A 19,902-nucleotide genomic window follows, 5' to 3' on the forward strand; every position below is an offset into this window, starting at 1 on the left:
AGGGGGAGGTCGGGGAATGGTTGCCTCCACAGGAGTAGCATAGTGAGCAGGAATGTGATGAGCAGAAGGGATGTTGGTCTTTCAGCAGATATCCATTAAATAGTGAGTTGTTCCAAGAACAGCAGGTAATAAGGGGGATAGAATCAGACATAAGGGGTGTTTGCATTCTTGGACTCAACTACTTAGTGAGAATGTAAACAAGTCTGTTGGGTAGTGGGTTTATCAAACTCCATTCCCACTACTGTCTGCTCTAGGGTGTGTATTTGCAGACTATTGCAAAGAAGAGGCAAGTGTTTGATTTTGTCAGAAGGACAAGCAGTGATATTTTAGTGCAGTCCATGGTGCATAATAAAATTATATTCAGATGGAAGGATGATTTTTCTTGAATCCAGTGAATATGAGAATGGAAGTAAATTCCAGATATAAATTGTAGACATAAAATGTGTCCTTCTACAGAATTCCCTTTCATGGGAAGCATTCAACATAGTTTGAAATAATCATAGAGTCATACAGTTCAGAACAGACCCTGAGGTCCAATCAGTCCATGCCGAAAATAATCCCAAATTACTCCTACCTGCCTGCTCCTGGTCCATGTCCCTCCAAACCTTTCCTATTCATATATTTATCCAAATGTCTTTTAAATGTTGCAAACAATTTGCCTCTCTGCCTTTTTTAAATCTCTCCCCTCTCTTGAAATCCTCAATGCCAGGGAAAAGACACTACCATTAATCCAATCTACACACCTCATTATCTTATAAACTTCTAGAAGGTCTCCTGTCTGTATGTGATGCAAATTTCAGAGAATTGTGTACCTGGATCCGTAGTCCCTCTGTATGAATAATCAAATAGAAATTATGTTTAACTACTTTTCACTGAACTCCTTCTGTACTTGAGTACATGTGAAATAAATTCTAAATCTAAAACTATTGGAGTTCTTTGAAGGATTAATGTACTATGTGAATAGCAGGAAGCATGTAGACTTACTGCTTTTATAGAATGTCACATTAAAGGTTATTGCAAAAGCTAAACGCTTATGACATAGAGATTAACATGTTAACGTGGATAGATGATTGGCTGACTCACAGAAAATGGAGAGACCCATAAGTGGAGTCTGTATTGGGGCCTCAACATTTGACATTTTACTTCGGTGAATTAGATGAGGTGAGCAAAGGCATAGTAGCTAAATTCGTAGATAATGAATACAAATGAAACTGGAGGCAAAGACTTTCAGATCACCTTCTTACTTCTTTTGGTCTTATTGCACTGCAGGAAAGTATGTTGTGAAGAAGATGTAAGGGGAAGTTGCAGATGGATTTGATAGGTTGAGTGAGTGGGTAACAATCTGTCAGAGAATGATGCTGGAAAATGTAGATGATACCTAAACTTAAGGGCATATGTTGAAGGGAGTGACAGCAGTTTTAGAAGCAGTTATACAATTGGTTTTGTGCCCATATCTAAGAAAGGATGTGCTGGCCTAGGAAGGGAGCCAGAGGAAACTCACAAGAATAATCCTGACAATGAAGGGCCTGTGATATGGGGAACGGTTGAGTACTCTAGGTCTATACTTGTTGGAGTTTAGAAGCATGAGGGGGGAATCTGATGAAACTTATAGAACACTGAAAGGCCTGGATAGAGTGGACATGGAGAGGATGTATTCACTAGTAGGAGAGACTAGGAAAAGAGCACAGCATCAGAGTGAAGAGAGGACCCTTTTGAATTGAGATGAGGTGGAATTTCTTCAGTCAGAGGATGGTGAATCTGTGAAACTCATTGCTGCAGAAGACTGTGGAGGCCAAGTCATTGAGTGTATTGAAGACAGAGATAGAAAGGTTGATTAGTACGGAGACCAAGGGTTATGGGGAGAAGCAGGAGAATGCAGTTGAGAAACATGTCAGCCATGGTCAAATAGTGGAGCAGGCCTGATGGGCTGAATGGTCTAATTCCGCTCCTATATCTTATGGAAATGAGAATTGCAAAAATACTTGAGGGATAAAGAGTAGCAGGACTATGCACAAGTAAGTTGGTCTGACTAGATTTCTCTTAGAAAGAGCCAGTTCAGATTCAATGGTGGAGAAACTTGATGTTTTGCAGTAGTCCATGATTCTGTCTGGTGCTATACCAAGCTGTTCGCCTGTGTGCAACAAAATTGCTGACAGGCATTTTTACAAACTCGAATATCTTAAATGCTGCTCCAGGTTTAGATGGTCAGTCCTCTCAAAACTGAGCTTCAAACAGGCTTTGGATCTCATTAATTTTGGGAAAATAAAGTTCACTTTGTGCTTTTTAATCAGTGGTTCAGTTCAGCCCAGAAAATTCATCTTCAGGGATTCTGTTTGAGGTAATATTATTTTGTTCTGTGTTCCAAGTTGTGGGCGAGCGGGTTAATAACATTTTCAATGAATATTGATTGAGTAGGTACATAATTTCAGATACACCCTGTGTCCATTGGTTTTGAGTTGGATTTTAATGTGACAATCCCTGTTGCAAACCTAAGTAACTTTCAATAAGTGGATAGTTGTATTTTGCAGTAGGTTATACCCTAGACTAAGGAGCTTCATATTTCACAGCTGAATTATGGAACTCAAGGGCACTCCTCACAAGTCACTGAGCCAGAACCTTCTTCATGTGGCTGTCTGACGTACAGGTCTCCATGCTGACGCAGCCCGCCTACTCAACGTCAGTTCCTTCCCTTTATTTCCCCCTTGGTAAAAGGATTAGGTGAATAGTGAGGTTGGAGTTAGAGAGTGTACTTTCTATTGTGACGACTGGTAATACAGTGCAGTGTTGAATGTGCCTTTAATTTTGGCTGGGAGAGGGAGAGATCTGTGTTTTGAAGCATTTGCTCGTGAAAGAGCGGACTTTGTTCCTGTTCAATCAGAAAAGGACTCGTTCGACTTCAGTGATTCCCTCCCACTCGCTCGAAAGGTTCGACAGGTAAATTTCAGGCGCGGCCAAATTTGCAGTTAAACCATGCGTTACAAAGCGCTGGCATTTGGGGGGGGGGGCTCCGGTTTCCCATTCGGGTTCTGCTTCTTATTGATTCTCTTAAGATTGGTGCTCCAGTTCTTTGTTCTCCGGATCGATGATGATTGGCGTCAGTGTGGATTGAGCCAAGCAGGTAGGGACGGGTTACATTTCCGTGATGGTGCGGGCTGCTGTAAAATCACCGACACTTGGTTAGTTATAAAGCAAAAAGTTTTACAATAAATACAGAGACGGAACAAAGAAAACAAAATCCCAGGGTTGTGGCATGACACGAATCGGAACATTGTGGGATGTTAACCGAGTGATCGTGTTCGAATTAAAATAATGGTGACATTGAAATCCCAGTCTAGATTTATTACAATAATGGGGCTAAGATTAGCTTTCCGTTAGTAGCGTTTTGGGAGATCAGAGGACTAAAGGCAACAGAGTTGGAGACTTGCAGGAGTTTTGAAATTGCCATTGTAGTCAGTCGCAGTTCTGGGCACTGTGATAGAGATTAATGCTCATCAGCGAAGGCAAAGTTCAGACTATCGAAAGCTTTGTGAGGCCAGTTAATCAAAGTATTTGCTGTTTAAACAGCATCGGGACACCAAACACTGATGGAATGGTGTTGATTCTGATTGACGTGTGTGTGCATGAGTCAGGGAGAGGAGTCATTTATGTATCTGTTCAGTTCGAGTTGGGGAAGGAAGGTGATGAATCGTGCTCGGGGTAAGCCAGGCAGGTAAAGATGGGAAAAATCAATCAAGCTTTGTATTTACTTTCCAAATTTAAATGTTAGTATTCACATTTGGCATATCTCTCAACGCAGTTTTCACGGATATTTTTTGTAACACTGTGCCCCATATACATTGCAAAACTCTTCAATGGAACGTAAAGCATTTGCTGATCCCAATTATTTCTTAATTGGAAGGGCAAATACTCAGAGCACTTAAACGTCTGTCTTTATAAATGCTGATTGACTTCTGATGTATTCCCAAAATTTCCTGTTTTCAATTCACTCTTTGTTTACATTATGGGCTGTACCCAAAGCTGCACTGGCCTTACTGCTGCTTTGGCATATTTCCAGTTACTTAAAACTAGCATTCACTGTTTGTTTGTTGGTTTTAGTAATTTATTGACACTGATGGTGGGATCATTACCACTAATCTTGGTGACACGGCATCAGGATGCTTGTCTCCAGAGCTCTGACAATATGGAAGAACTGCGTTTGTTGGATTTTGTGTTTCTGGTTTTGAGAAGGTGCTTGTTTTCTTTGCCTGGTAAACATCTGGAGTCAATTCCACGTATCTATTGTTTACACTATTATGCTGTTTACCAATGACTTGAGCATGCAGATGTGCAGAACCTAGACTCTTCAATTGTTATTGTGTTACAGCAGAGGTATTTTGATTTTGAAACCCTGTTTTAAACTGCCTGCAGTTTGTACATTTTTATTGCAGTATTGCCTGAACCTTTTAATGGAACCTATAGAAGTGGATGATGGTTATAATTTGCAAAATCTGATTGTGGTTTAGTTTTATTTTTAGGAATTTCAGACTTGATTATACAAAATACTAAATACTTGAGGTCTGACATCTGAAATAATAGTCTTTCAAAGTGAGACAAACAGTATAAGCAGTTAATCAGGCTGTGAAATTTTGATGTGGTGCTTAATATAATTCCTATTATTCAGAGTAGGATTAACATCCTTGCTCATTAAATTGCCAGCAAAATATTTGTGAAGTGCAAACTGTATATTGATGCCTATGATTGACCTGATTTCTGCTGCTATAAGTGAGGTAATCCCGTAGTCTGGACCAATGTACCTAGCAAGAACCCAAAAACAGTTATCAGAAACAAAAACAGAAATTCCTGGAAAAGCTCAGCAGGTATGGCAGCATTTGTGGAGAGAAAACAGAGTACACATTTCGGGTTTGAGTGACCCTTCCTCGGAACTGTTTTTGTTTCTGATTTACAGCATCCACAGTTCTTTGGTTTTTATTTAACATTTGTATCAGTTTGCTTGAAAACTACTTGTTAAATTGCCAATTAGATCTCAATAAAAGGGTACTTTCAATATGCTATTCTTGTCCACGATAATCTCTCTAAGAACCAATTATTGGTTCAGGAAAAGTAAAAACAACTTCATCATTCAAACATCAGTGCAAAGAATAAAAGGCTTTTTTTTCTCGGATGTCTGTTAGCTTAACTGTTAGCAATCTATTGAAGAAAAATAATATCTCCTTTTTGCAACTGTAAATGCTTTATTCTGGATAATTATAGCAAATTGCCATCATAATTTTGCAGTAAAAAATGAGGTCTGCAGATGCTGGAGATCACAGCTGAAAATGTGTTGCTGGTCAAAGCACAGCAGGCCAGGCAGCATCTCAGGAATAGAGAATTCGACGTTTCTCCTGATGAAGGGCTTATGCTCGAAACGTCGAATTCTCTATTCCTGAGATGCTGCCTGGCCTGCTGTGCTTTGACCAGCAACACATTTTCATCATAATTTTGCACTTTAGATAAGTCCAGGAATTTTTATTTTATAACATTCCTGTGGAACATTTTGGGGTGTTTTACTATTTAATGGTGCTATGTAAATGCACATCGTTGTTGGGTTTGGATGTTATTAATCTTGTGAAGCTGTCATTGTCACTCAGCCCTTTTGACCCTGTTTCACCATTCATTTAGATTAGGTTGATCTATGACCTAATTTCCATTACTCTCTCAGGATCCGTAACACTTAATATCTTTGCTTAATATCAATTTCAGTTTTGCTAATTTCAATTGGTCTTATTTTGGGGGAGAAAGTTACAGATTCTCACTACATTTTGTGAGAGGTGAACCCCAGTACAGCCTAATGATTTTTAATGTTATGGCCTCTTATCTCCGTGAAGGGAAGTAGTTGAATACTCTCCATCCAGCAAATGCATTCATCGTTTTAAAATCTCAATTAGATTATCACTAATTTTCTCTATTCAGTGGAATATGAGCCTACTCTATACAACATACCCTCATAATTTATCCCTTTTAATTACTAAATTAATCCACGCTTGCTGTGCTGGTGAAGGACATCATTCTTCATTGCATAAAAATTCCCTTCTGCAGCCGTGCCATATTCTCTCTAAAAGGATTAGAGCAAATTCAAGCAAAAAGAGCTTTTCAGGTAAGGATATCACCTTTTAATACCAGAATCACTGACAGATCATATTCCAAATACAAATATTTGAAGGTGGCAGGAAAAGCTATAATTTAAAAAAAAATCCAGGATCTGTGGCTTTATAAATATCAGTTTTACAAAAGCATGAAAGTTAATTTAAGTCTTTAGAACTGTTTTCAGTTGGATGCCAGCAAAAGTATTGTCTGTGATTCTGAACACCATGCTTTTAGGAAGGATATCCGGACCCTGGCAATGGTGCAAAGGAGAGTTCCTAAAGTAAAAAATACCAAGGGTGAGGGATGTCAGTCATGTGGAGAGATTAATGATATTGGAATTGTTCTTAAAGCAGAAAAGGTTCTGGGTTTTGAATAAATAATAAAGAGCATATTCCCACAGGCAGGAGGTTGGTAACCAAAGGGCATGCTTCTTTTGTTAATTATCTCGAATGCAGGGTAATTTATTTTAAGTGCAATGATTTGTTATGACCTTAGATGGTACTGCATGACAGGGTAGTAGAAGCACAATCAGTGGTAATTTTCACATGGGATTCAACCTACACATTTGAAAGAAACCATTACTGGGATATTGGAAAGAACAGAGAATGGGGCTTACCATGCACCAAATGGCCACCATTTGTGCCATGTGATCTCATGATTAATATCAGAACTGTACAGCTGTAACAACACTTCCTTACTTTAATACTCTATTGCCCTTGCAATAAAGGCCAATATTCATTTCACTTCATAATTATTTGCTGTACCTGCATACTGACTTCCTGTGAATCACATAATAGAACATCCAGATACCTCTGCAATGCAATGTTTTGCAGTTTTTTTTTCCATTTAAGTAATATTTGGCTTTCTGGTAATACTGCCAAAGTACACAAACTTATGTTGCAAAATTTTGCACACTCAACATATCTATATCCCTTTTGCAGACTCCGTGTCCTCTTTCCAACTTGTTTTCCTACCTATCATTGCAAGGAAACAAACTCAGGATGAATGTGAGAGCCTTCTGCATTACTGGAAACATTGATTACGTCATTGTCTTTTCAAGGCAGTACAAGAAACAGAAACAAAAACAGAAATTTCTGGACAAACTCAGCAGTCTGGCAGTCTGTAGAGAGAAAGCAGAATTAATGATTCAGGTCCAGTGACCCTTCTTCAGAACACTCAAGAAACAACAAGTCAGGGCTTTCCACATAGTTGTGATTTTGTCTGGAAAGTCAGGGCAATTTCACATCCAGAAAATTTGAGACTGTTCCTCTGAAAACATTATTCCTGGAAATAGTAGTTACTTGCATCACCCTTTATTTATGAAATATTCATTTAGGGTTCACTTTTTGCTCATTGTCCATTGACCCTGGCTGGAGGTACAGCAATATACGTGGTTACATTGTTTGCTGATATGCCACCACCATTACACCTGGATGAGAAACTGGAACCTAGGAACCGGGAGAAGTCACCCAGCCCATCGATCCTGCTTGGCCATTTAATACAATGCCCTTTACCCACAACATCCCATAACCATTTATGCTATGGGTAATCAGAAATCTTATCAACCTCCAAGTCTGAGCTTGCACTCTGGGGTAGAGATTTCCAAAGATTCACATCCTTCTGAGAAAACAACTTTCTCCTCATCTCAGTCCTAAATGGCATGCCTCTTATTTTTAAATTGTACCCTCTGGTTCCAGAATCCCTAACCAGGTTCCACATTTTTGCCTGCATCTACCCTCTCTATCCCTTTTAATTAATTTTGTAAATTTCCAGGAGATCAACATTCATGCTTTGAAACTCCAGAGAGGACAGAAACAGTATTCTCAATCTCTTTAATAGGACAATCCTGCCATCCTGACGATACAAGTCTGGTGAATCTTCATTGTACTCCCTCAGTGGCAATAATAGCTTTCTTGAACAGTACTCCAAGCTTCTGTCCAGCTGAAGCATGACATCACTACTCCTGGAATTGAATCCTCTTGCAATAAAGGTTAAAATTCCTTCAGCCATCCAAGTAGCTTACTGCACCTCTGTTAGTCTTCAGTGATTTACTGACTTGGTCACCCAGGTTCCTTTGCTCATTTACACTTTCCAACTCGTACCATTTGAAAAACTCTGTACATTTATTCTTCCTACCAAGCAGATAACCTCACTTTTTCCACATTATATTCTCTCTACCATGTTCTTGGCCATTCATTAAGCCTGTCCATGTCCTCCTAAAACCACTGAAGACTTCCTCACAACACATTGTTTCTGGCTTGGCTTTTATATCATCTGTGAATATTTCATATGGGCTCCACCTCCAAATTGTCACTTTCTCTTCTGAATAGCTTGAGCCCAAGTAGTTGGGCCCTCTTGCAGGTACCCCACCAGTTATTGAAGAGAGATTGCCACTTGAGATATTGTAGGCGAAAGTGAGGACTGCAGATGCTGGAGATCAGAGTCAAGATTAGAGCGGTGCTGGAAAAGCACAGCCACTCTCATGCTCCATGGATGCTGCCTGACCTGTTGTGCTTTTCCAGCACCACTCTAATCTTGACTTGAGATATTGTAGCCTAGCAAAGAGTTGAAGCAGTTCGTTCAGGGAAAATACAGGAGAAAAACAGTCCACATTATTCCCAAAGTCTTGCTTTCTTTTGCCTTTTTATTGTAACATGTAAATTTGTTAAGTGTATTTTACCATGACAATGAACAACAAAAAACAATGACACCTTAAAATTCTTGTTTGATGTCATGCAGTGCTCAGTAATGCTAAGTTTCACAGATCCATGAGCTCATCAGGTGGAATGGACTTTGTCATTTTTCCAAGATTCTAAATAATTGAGTTCAGTGTCTGTTGTTAATAAGATCTTCGTGTAATGTGTCTGTTGTGATTTGATCTCCAACTAAGTTCCACAGTACTGCGAAGCATTTTGTGCTGTTGTCGCTCCACCTTGTAATATGTTTTGGCTGTTGTTGCCATCACAACAGAGTTAAACCTCGTATGAAACAAAGTGTACCTGATCAGTTGCTAAATTTATTGTACAGTTTGGTATCCAAATAAGCATGTTCCTGGATTGGTTCAGTTTCCACAGCAGTGGTTGGACTGGGTATGAGGAAAAAAAATACTCACTGTTCCAAATTCTAATCATTTGGCCCTTGGCTTCTGATGTAATGGTGGTTTTACATCTTGTGGGGGACTGTTTTGGACACACAATTTGCTGGCAGTTGCAGCCTCATAGATGGAACTGGCCCTTTGGCAATGTAATAAAGTGTTCCCTACCAGTAATTGTGAAAACATAGCCAATTATGGGTGCATAATTTACAGAGAAAACATTTGCGGGAATAGGGCAGTATACCATTGCACAAAAAGCAAACCAAAACACTCTTGCTTCCTTCAGATTTTGTTTCGCTGCTTTGTTAATTAAGTTGACATCCTTCCTTGAGTGGTTCTGTGGAGAGCAGTCATTCTCTCGAGTGGCTATGCTCATGTCTAAGGTATGAGAGTAACAGAGGAGGAGAACTCAGCTGGGAGTGCCTTTATCTTCAGCTAAGCATTCACTCATTTCCACTTCCTGTAGCTATCACTGGATTGTAGACCAAAAAGTAATTGTCAACATATTTCTCAGCATAATCTTTATTCATAACATTTGGAAAATTATATTAGGTAATGTTTCAATTTTTAAAATTTGTTGTCAGGAAGAATCATAGAATACCGAACGTGTGGAAGCAGGCCATTTGGCCCGTCGAGCACATGCTGACCCACCGAAGCGCATTTCACCCAGACTCACTCACTATCCAAACCTTGCATGCTCCATGGCTAACCCATCTTAACCTGCACATCCCTGGACACTGTGAGCAATTTAGCATGAGCACTCCACTAACCTTCACATCTTTGGACTGTGGGAAGAAACTGGGGTACCAAGAGGAAGCCTGCGAAGACATGGGGAGAACGTGCAAATTCCACACAGTTGCCCAAGGGTGGAATTGAACCTGGATCCCTGGCGCTGTAAGAAAAGTAGTGCTAATGACTGAGCCATCATGAGACTTTGTGGTAGCATTAAGCCCCCTTTTTGAATCACTGCAGTCCATGTGGTACAAGTACATTCATAGTGCTTTGTTTTTTTTTGTAGCAGATTGATGTAATTCAGTGAGATTTACAAGGATGTTGGCAGGGTTGGAGGGTTTGAGCTATAGTGAGAGGCTGAAGAGGTTGGGTCTATTTTCCCTGGAGCATCAGAGGTTAAGGAGTGACCTTGTAAAGGTTTATAAAATCATGAGTGACTATTCACTCTATCCATGCCCATGTGTTTTCCCTGTCATGAGGGAGTCCTAAACTAGATGGTATATGTCTAAGGTGAGAGGGGAAAGATTTAAAAGGGACCTAAGGAGCAACTTCTTCATGCAGAGGGTAGTGTGTGTATGGGTTGGGCTGCCAGAGGAAGTGGTGGAGGCTGGTACAATTACAACATTTAAGAGGCATCTGGATGGGTACATTAATAGGAATTGTTTAAAGGGATATGGGCCAAATGCTGGCAAATGGGACTAGGTTAGGTTAGGATGTTTGGTTGGCATGGACAAATTGGACCGAAGGGTCAGTTTCCATCCTGTACAGCTCAGTGATTCTGTGATATTTTAATCTGCTGTGGGTCTGGAATCACATGTTGGCCAGACCAAGTTGCCTCCATGCAACACATTAGTGAGCCAAGTGGGTTTTTAACAACTAAATGATTTAGACTTATGATTAATATTCATGGAATCAGCATTTTATTCCGGTTTTTTTATTGATTATATTTACATCTGCTCATCTGCAATGGTGGGATTTGAAATTATATCTGCAGAGATTTACTCCAGGTGTCAGTGGTTGCTGAACTAGTAACCATTATGCTATCATCCTCCCCATTGACATTATGTAAAGTGAAATGCAGTTCAATTTCTTTAGCATTTCTGTCCCTGTCTCAGCTTGGATCAACTAATTCAGCGCAGAATAAGACTTGGACCTTCCTGGTCAATGCATTTACTTCACAGTCGAGTCCCTGCTACTTTCTCACAAGTTGCCCCCTCAGCCCATGTTCAGGGATATTTTTATTACCACACTTTTGACATTTCTAGTCCATCTCAGCATGGAATCAAAGGTTATGAAGAAGGGCAGGAAAGTGACCAAGAGGAATGCTGGGTCAGCCAAGACTGCATTGAATGGCAGAACAGGCTCGAGGAGTCAAAGGCCTACTCTGTTCCAATTCCTTATGATCTTATCTTCATGCCTTATTTACTTACTACTGCACATAATTAAAGGAACATATTAAAAATTGTAAAGCATCTGTGCCACCTTCATGTAAACGCAGGCTTGCCTCCCACCGTGTCCGCAGTTGAATATCTTAAATGTGGAGAATGACCATGCAGAGACACTCAGGATTGCCAGGCACAGCTGAGCTGTGTCCCCCTAAGATTTGTATCTTTGGCACAGGGTAGAGGAGAAAATTGGATATAGTCCTCTCGCAAAAGACTCAAATGAGCAAACAATGACATTTTCTAGATGCAGGTATGTGGTATAAATCTAATCTCCATCCTTTCATGTGTGTTTTAATTCCACTCTATTTCCATTCCACTAGGAATAATAAGCTGATTCAGAAAGTTGTGACCCCCATAGGCTGGGCATGTGGTCAACTATCTTTTATCTTATTAGGAGACATGGGGTAGCATGGACTGTTCTGCCAGTTTAGTATGAAAATCCTCAGTTTGAGAACAGAAACACTTGAGAAGAAACCTGTTCTATCGATTTGTGCTGTGTGTGATGTGTAATGATGCAGTTTATGATACCTGATGTGCTGCCACATCTGAATCTTCTCAGAATCTTTGAATTGCTACAAAACAGGCCAGACCTCCAGAGTCATATCAAGAGATAAGGGGGTCAGTAAGTTCATAAGCAGGATGGCTGGTTTGCTGTGCAGAATGATGATAGCAGTATGGCTTCAATTTCTTCCACAAACAGCAGTGGATGCTGGAACAGTTGATCATTTTAAATCTACGATAGATCGACTTTTGTTAAGCAAAGGCGTTAAGGGATTTGGGCCAAAGGCAGGCATTTGGAGTTAGGCCATGATCTTACTGAATGGTGAGAGGGGCTGAATAGTCTACTTCTGTTTGCATGTCCCTAATGACCCAGAAGAATGTGAGTCTCCAATGCCATTGTGGAGACCCCAGTGTTTGCACTTATTGGGTCTGACTGTGCAAGTTTGTATTGGGGCGCAGCAGCGTTAAGAGTATCTTCTTTAGGAAGATACTCTTTTCCTTCATATGAGAAAGTAAACTGCAAGTAGAATTGTGATGCCCCATTTGCTCCCCCCCGCCCCCCCCCAAGCATATTGATACCAGCATGCAAATGAATGATTTCCGTAAATAACCTGCACCACACTGTGGGACTTCAAGCAGAAGTTAATCGTACGAAATATGCCTTTACAGGCCTCTTTGTATGTAAAGTCTGCAAATGATGACATTCTGTTCATGTTGGATAGATTGCAAAACGTGTACTGGGTCTGCATTGAATAACATGGTAGCCAAGATCATTTACTAAAGCTTGATTATGTTCTCGTTGTTTGAAGAAATGACACTGTAACAGCAGGACTGTAACTGACCTGGTCAAAGGCCTTCCTAAACACAGACTGTGGTAATATTTTGTTCCAGTTAAGTGAATACTTTCTGTTCAGGGAATTTTTAATTGTCAGCTTTCAATTAGAAATTCTATACAGGGAGTGGGAGGTTTTTTCCTCTGAAAATCTGTTGTTCTGATCCTTTGATAGTGGCAATGACAAAGCTTTGGGAATGTGACTGCAAACCTGCCAAGAATTCCAAGCCTGGAATGGCATAGATTTGAGTTTCCTAGTGCCCCAGGCTTAGTGAGTGGGAAAACTCATTTGCTTTCAATTAAATAAACTTAACATTGCATTAATTTATTAAATGACAAAATATACATCAAAGTAAAACAAAATAATATTTTAATGAATGTCAAAATTTTACTCATTGACCACAAGACTTGGGATTTGGAATAGTCCCCGAAGAACGTGATACACTGAGCACCCAAATTCTTCATTGTGGATTTGGGAATAGTATTAATTTACTGAACAGACTACTGTGATAGTGATGAACACAATAAATATGTTGCAAAATCTAGCACTATTTTATTTGGGGAATTGTTTTTTTCCTGAATTTCCACATAATAAGTTTGTTGCAGGTATTAGACATTTAGATTAACTCGATGTGAGGACTCTGCCTTGCAGTAGTAATATCCCCACCTCTGGATCAGGAGAGTTGGGTTCAAGTCACACCTGATCTAAAAGTGTGTAGTTAAATGGCTGAGTAGGTTGATTTAAAATAACCACTCTGTGATATGCTGTCACACCTGCATCAGCAGTGGATGGTATACTGTATGCTCCAAAAACTGCAAATCTATATATCTGAGATACTTCTATCATCAGCAATGCACTGTTAAGGAAAATTTGCTCATCCTAATCTACATTGCTTCCTCCTCCTTCTCAATGCTTTCTTAGACTGAGGCAACTCTCAGCCACCTGAGCTGGATATAAATGCTCTCTTTGAAGAGGAGCTGCTGCCTGAAACAGTTGGCCAGTTGTGGTATTTGTTGCTGGGTTATTTGCATATTAAAATTAAATATCCATTTAAGAGTATTGCCTTTTTATTATATGAGAGATGAATTCATAAAGTCTGCCTGAGCACATTATGAGCCCCTATGTAAGTCCCAATATCCAGCACTCTTTTGGAAAACAATAGGAACTTCTCTCCATTGCTTGAGGGATAAACGCTGTCTTGGACAATGTTACTAAAACCGATGGTCTGTTCACATTTACACTGGAGCTTGTGTGACCTTGCTGCATGTAAATTGCCTGTTGCATTTTCTGATTGATGTTGCTGTGCTGCTGTGGAGATCACATACTTATAAAAGTAATGACTACTGACTACTCAGCTACTAAAGGCACAGACTAGTATATTGCTGAGCCTATTAGACCAAGCAGTTCATTGGTTGATCTGGAAAGATAGTGGCTCTCGGGTGGGGTAAGTTGACTCCAGTGAGGATGGTGTGGGTAGAGTGTTGAATTTATTTCACTTCATTGCCAAACAAAGTGCAACTGAAACCAAACACACTTAAGGTTTCACTTAATTTCAGAGACAGTTTCCTTACTGTCAGTATACAAGGGAATGTTTCAGATTAACTTCCAGGAGTTTGTAATTGAAATATGAACAATACATGGCCTGTTATCACATGCGGTTCTCTCAACCGTGATTCAGACGGCAAATCAAGGCATAATCTCTTAAATTGTCAATTATGTGTTAAGATAACTGCAACACTGCCCTTTCTCTGCTTTCCTTGGATGTAGACTTTGAATATTTGAAGATTCTATTCATCCTTAAACACTGGCACACAGCTTGGTAATGTAAGTAAGGCAGCCAGCAGTGGGCAGGTCTCTTTCCATTTTCTCAGATGGTTCATGCTGATTAATCTACAGGCAACAGACAAACAGCAGCTAGATGATGAAATGGAAAACAAGTTGACTTGCTGCCAAGCCTCTCTCTGTCTTTGAATAGGAGCCTATAGGAGAGCTGCTTCACAGCCATTTGCAAGTACAGGTCCTGGTAAGGGCTGTCCCCATTAAGAATGGGTGTGGTTGTTTGACAGCTTTGTACAGCGACAGGTGTATGTTCTATTTGATAAAAGATATTCTTAGATTGGTTGCATACAGAGGCTGCACGGATCACTTATTCACAGGAGCTGCTGCCTGAAACAGTTGGCCAGTTGTGGTATTTGTTGTTGGATTATTTGCATATTAAAATTAAATATCTATTTAAAAATATTGCCTGTTTATTAGATGAGAGATGAATTCATAAAGTCTGCCTGAGCACATTATGAGCCCCTATGTAAGCCTCAATATCCAGTGTATAAAATCAAAATATCAAAATCTATATGAATTGCCAATAAGCAAAATCTAAGAACAAACTGTCATGATGATTAATATTATAGTCCTTCACAAGATATGTTAAGAATCTTACTTTGCTCATGCATGCCCGTTTTAGAGATCCTGACTCACTAGGGCAAGGTTTCAGACTCTCTATATCCATTCCATTGTAATTCTTTGGATGAATTAATGTCACTAAGAGTCATAGAGACATCAAGTCATACAGTACAGAAGAGGCCATTTGGCCCATCAAGACTGTGCTGACTTATTGACACTAATCCCACTTTCCAGCACTTGGTCCATAGCCATGAATGTTATGACATCTCAAGTGCTCATCCATTTTTTCTAAGTTTGTGGGACTCCGATCTCTACTGCCCTCCCAAGGTGTGTATCCCAGATTCCCACCACCCTCTGTATGAAGACACTTTTCCTCAAATCCCCTGTAAACCTCTTTCTCTTCACCTTTAAAATTATGATTACAGTTATGCCTCTATGGCTTGGTGGCTCAGTGGTTAACACTGCTGCCCCACAACGCTAGGGACCTGGGTTCAGTTCCACCCTCGGGCAACTGTCTGTGTAAACTCCACACATTCTCCTCGTGTCTGTGTAGGTTTCCTCTCTCTCAGTCCAAAGATGTGCAGATTAGGTGGATTCGCCATGGGGAAAATGCAAGGTTACAGTGGGTTGGGTCTGAGTGGGATGCTCTTTGGAAGGTTAATGTGGACTTGATGGGCTGAATGGTCTGCTTCCATACTGTAAGATTTCTATAACTTGGGCAGCATGGTGGCTCAGTAGTTAGCACTGCTGCCTCATAGCGCCAGGGACCCGGGTTCGATTCCTGCCTCGGGCAACTGTCTATCTGTGTGGAGTTTGCACATTTTCCCCGTGTCTGCGTGGGTTTCCTCCGGGTGCTCCGGTTTCCTCCCACAATCCAAAAATGTGCAGGTCAGGTGAATTGGCCATGCTAAATTGCCCACAGTGCATTAGTCAGGGGTAAATAAATTGGTATGGAAATGGATCTGGATGGGTTACTCTTTGGAGGGTCGCTGTGAACTTGTTGGGCTGGAGGGCCTGTTTCTTTACTGTAGGTAATCTAATCATTAAAATGATTTACTCTTCAACTGGTGGGAACAGCTGCTTCCTGTCCATCCAGTCCATGCTCCTCCTCATTCTGTCACCTCAATCAGGTTCCCCCTCTGATCCATAGACAACAACGTTTGAGAAGTTGAAAATTACTACAGAAATATGCAATTCACTTGGTCTCTCTGTTACTCTCAACTGTTTGTTATTTCATATTTTGTAAATTGGATAGACATTACCATTACTTTTGACATATCGACTGTAACACTGAGGCTTCATTTATTCCCTCCTAGGAGGTGGTGAGAAGGGTACAAAATTGAGTGAGTTGGACTTGAGAGATATTTGAGGAGAGGAAAATTGACGTTTTGGGCAAAAGCCTTCCATCAGGATTAGAGGCAAGAAGCCTCCAGGGTGGAGAGAGATGAAGGGCTTTTGCTTCTTGGATGCTGCTTGACTTGCTGTGCTTTTCCAGCACCACTTTGATCTAAACTCTGGTTTCTAGCATCTGCAGTCCTCACTTTTGCCTTGAGAGATATTTGCCTCTTTCTTGCCACCCCAGTAATGAAATGCTGGTGGCCTTCTTGAGCTGTCATGAATAAAGACCCTTAAGGGACCAATTAAGAGTTAGCTAAAGGCCTCAACATCACAACCGGCCCAAATACTTGCCTTCCTTGCAGGCAAAAGTGGTTGGTTCTCCAACTAGAGAACTAGGGCCTATGGTCTTAATTTGCATCAGCTAAGGGTGGCCAGCCTCATCTGTGAGACTGAAAAGAAATTGAGGTGCTTTCTTGCTGTTGGATCTCTTGAAGCCTGGGCTTTCAGCATGATCACTAGGAACCAGAAGGTGCTGGCTTCTGGTTGGCTGGTAGCTTCTGGAAGAATAGAGCTTTGCTTAAGGATTCCATTGAAAAGCTCATTGATCAACTCATAATTGGTTGATTGGAGTCTGATCTAGCAAGCTTTCAGGTGGGGAGTTTAGTAACCCCTGAAAATGCCCATTCCCACCTCTGGTAGAGTATTGAGTCATAGGCAGAAAGTTTGGACTGCTGGGAGACTGCTCAAGTGCTCACTCTGGTACTTTATATTTTTCAGCATTAAGAATATTTCTCTTTGCTTTGTCATGTTATGAAATGGTTCTCTGCTGTTGATGGATGGTTTGCCCTCAGGGGTTCATACCATAGCTCTGAATGCACAAGGTGTAATTAATTTAGAGAAACCTGATCTAAATGTTGCGACTGATTTTCTTTTGCATTTGGATTTGCATAGCCGAAAGTACCAAGGAAGAAGCCAGTGAACTAAATAGTGAGTTGTTACAGAAATGTCATATGATGCTGAGTGTTATAGGTTTTCGACTTATTGTTTTAAGACTTGCTCCTTGACCACTCACTATCTGGAATATCACAGGGGTAAAGTTGAGTAATTAAACTGTCAATGTCAATTAATTCTGTAGTAATGCCACAGTGTGTGGGGTATTTCTCAAATGAGTCTCTTAGAGAAGCATAAAGATGGATGGTGATAGAGTATCATACCTAACCAGCATATTCATCCACCATGGTTATAATGCGTCCATTGCATTTGGATTCAAGTTTTCTTTTTGTACAAATTGTAATTCATTGTCCTTCAGTGTGCATGGGCTCTACAAGTTTTCAAAACAAAAATGCATTTTTAGCATCAGTTTTAAGATCAAATACCTTTTGGGTCAGTTATAATCCAGCCAGATCCAAAATATCCTTTGCTGTACGCCTACAGTTATTCCTTAGCCTCATCCCCAAAACAGTTTTAATTTTTATTTCCTACCTTGTCTTTTCAGTCACCTCTCTTAAAGCTGACATGTTAATGACAACTCATGACACATTTTGGATAGTTTTGGGCAGATTAGTACCTATTACTCATTAGGTTGAAAGTATACAAATATGTGTAATATGTCTAGCAGAGGGAGAAAATAGTTCTCTCCAAGATGGACTTAAATGTAAAGCCCTTAAAAACTGATCCACCTCTATAAAACAAATTCACTTCCAAAATTCTCATTTCCATTTCATTTTAATTGTAACTGTTAACATTTCCAACATGCATTCAGGCATCTTTGGTCTAGTTCATGATACATTACATCCTTTTGCTTGGCATAAACAGATGGACAAAGTTCATCAGGTGTCACATCTCATGAAATATTATGTTGATCTTGGAATGCTCACTGTTTCCCTTTCTGTTTCCCAGACAGCTCGGTAATGAGAAACATGACACTAGTGCGTTCCACTGTCTGTTAATCCAAAGAAGCTGAAAGGGAAGTGTTTCTTTTATATAGTACCATGCACAACCTCAGAATATCTTGCGTGTTGAAGTATGTTTGAAGTGAAATGACTGTTTTGCAATGTAGAAGCACTCCATCCAAATTGTACACAGTATGCTTCCATAAATAACAATTAAATAAATCACTTAATCTATTTCAGTGATGTTGGCTGCAGGGCAAGTTTTGCCCACAACATTGGAGAGAATATTACAGCTCTTTTTCAGATGGTATAACTGGATAGTTTACATTAAGCTGCGAGGGCAAGTTTAATGTCTCTGTAAAAAGTTGATCCTTCCTCCAGAGTATCACCACTTTGGTATTACTGTACTCTGAAATGTTAATCTATAATGTGCTGAAAATTCTAGAGTGAAACGTTTGAATCAGGTGAGAGTTATCCCACTGGGACTCAACTGACTGTGTTAGCTACCATTTGAATGATGTAGTTTTAACAACAGGTGTGCTATCTGAGCAAAAGCAGCCAAAGAGAAAACCCACTTTAGGACAATAAATCTGAAACTTGTCAAGTAACATGTATTGGGAAACAGAAGGTAATTGACATTCAGGTCATAATTTCAAAATTTGAGTATTGCAGTAAGTAACTCACCACCTGACTCCCCAAAGTCTGTCCACCTTCTCCAAGATGCAAGGTGTGATAGAATACTCCCCACTTGGCTGGATAAGTGCAGCTCCAGAAACACTCAAAGCGTGACATCATCCAGGACAAAGCAGCCAATTTGGATGGCACCTCATCCACAAGCCACATCTATAAAATTCCCCAAAGAACCTTCCAAATCTACAGTCACTTCCATGGAGCAAGGGCAATAGATACGCGGGAACACTGTCACCTGCAAGTTCCCCTCCTTCACTGTCACCAGGTCAAAGTCCTGGAATTCCCTTCTGAAGGGCATTGTGGGTCTACCTACAGCACATGGCTTGCAGTGGTTCAAGAAGGCAGCTCACTACCACCTTCTCAAAGACAATTAGGGACAAGTAGTGAATGCTGGCCAGCCAACAATGCCCATGTCCCGAAGTGAATTACAGAAAAGCGAGACAAAACTTGAAAGAATAAAAACTTGACCTGTCTGCAGGATAGTGATCAACACCAAGAAGACATAGTACTGGTGCAATAACAAATTGTGGCATACAGTATTGTTTCACTGTTCTCTGCACTAAATTTCAATTTGGTAGGAAGTATGAGAAGAGACATTGTAAAATAAAGGGCACAATTCTAAATGGGATACAGAGCAGAGCAAGCTGGGGGTCTAAGTGCATGAATTATTGAAGGTGGCAGGGCATAAGTAAGTGGTTAACAAGACATTTGGGATCCTGGGCTGGACCGGTGGACATTTTATTGAATCTTTATAAAGTGCTGATTCCAAAGCCTCAATTGGATTGTCATGTGCACTTCTGCTTCCTGCACATTAAGAAAATTGTGAATGCATTTGGAGAGGGTACTGAATGAAT

The 19,902-nt window shown here is 40.3% G+C and overlaps 1 protein-coding gene across 2 annotated transcripts in view; it reads left to right on the plus strand.

Moving 5' to 3' along the window:
• The first annotated feature begins 2,705 nt into the window (after window positions 1-2,705).
• lnx2b (ligand of numb-protein X 2b) overlaps window positions 2,706-19,902 on the plus strand; it is a 54,357-nt gene continuing 37,160 nt past the window's right edge. For both annotated transcript variants that reach the window (XM_060832501.1, XM_060832502.1), the window contains exon 1: window positions 2,706-2,934. The gene's annotated coding sequence lies outside the window, so the exon portion shown is untranslated. The remainder of the gene's footprint in view (window positions 2,935-19,902) is intronic.

The sequence above is a fragment of the Hemiscyllium ocellatum genome, chromosome 11, assembly GCF_020745735.1.
Source record: "Hemiscyllium ocellatum isolate sHemOce1 chromosome 11, sHemOce1.pat.X.cur, whole genome shotgun sequence".
Classification (NCBI taxonomy): Eukaryota; Metazoa; Chordata; class Chondrichthyes; order Orectolobiformes; family Hemiscylliidae; genus Hemiscyllium; species Hemiscyllium ocellatum.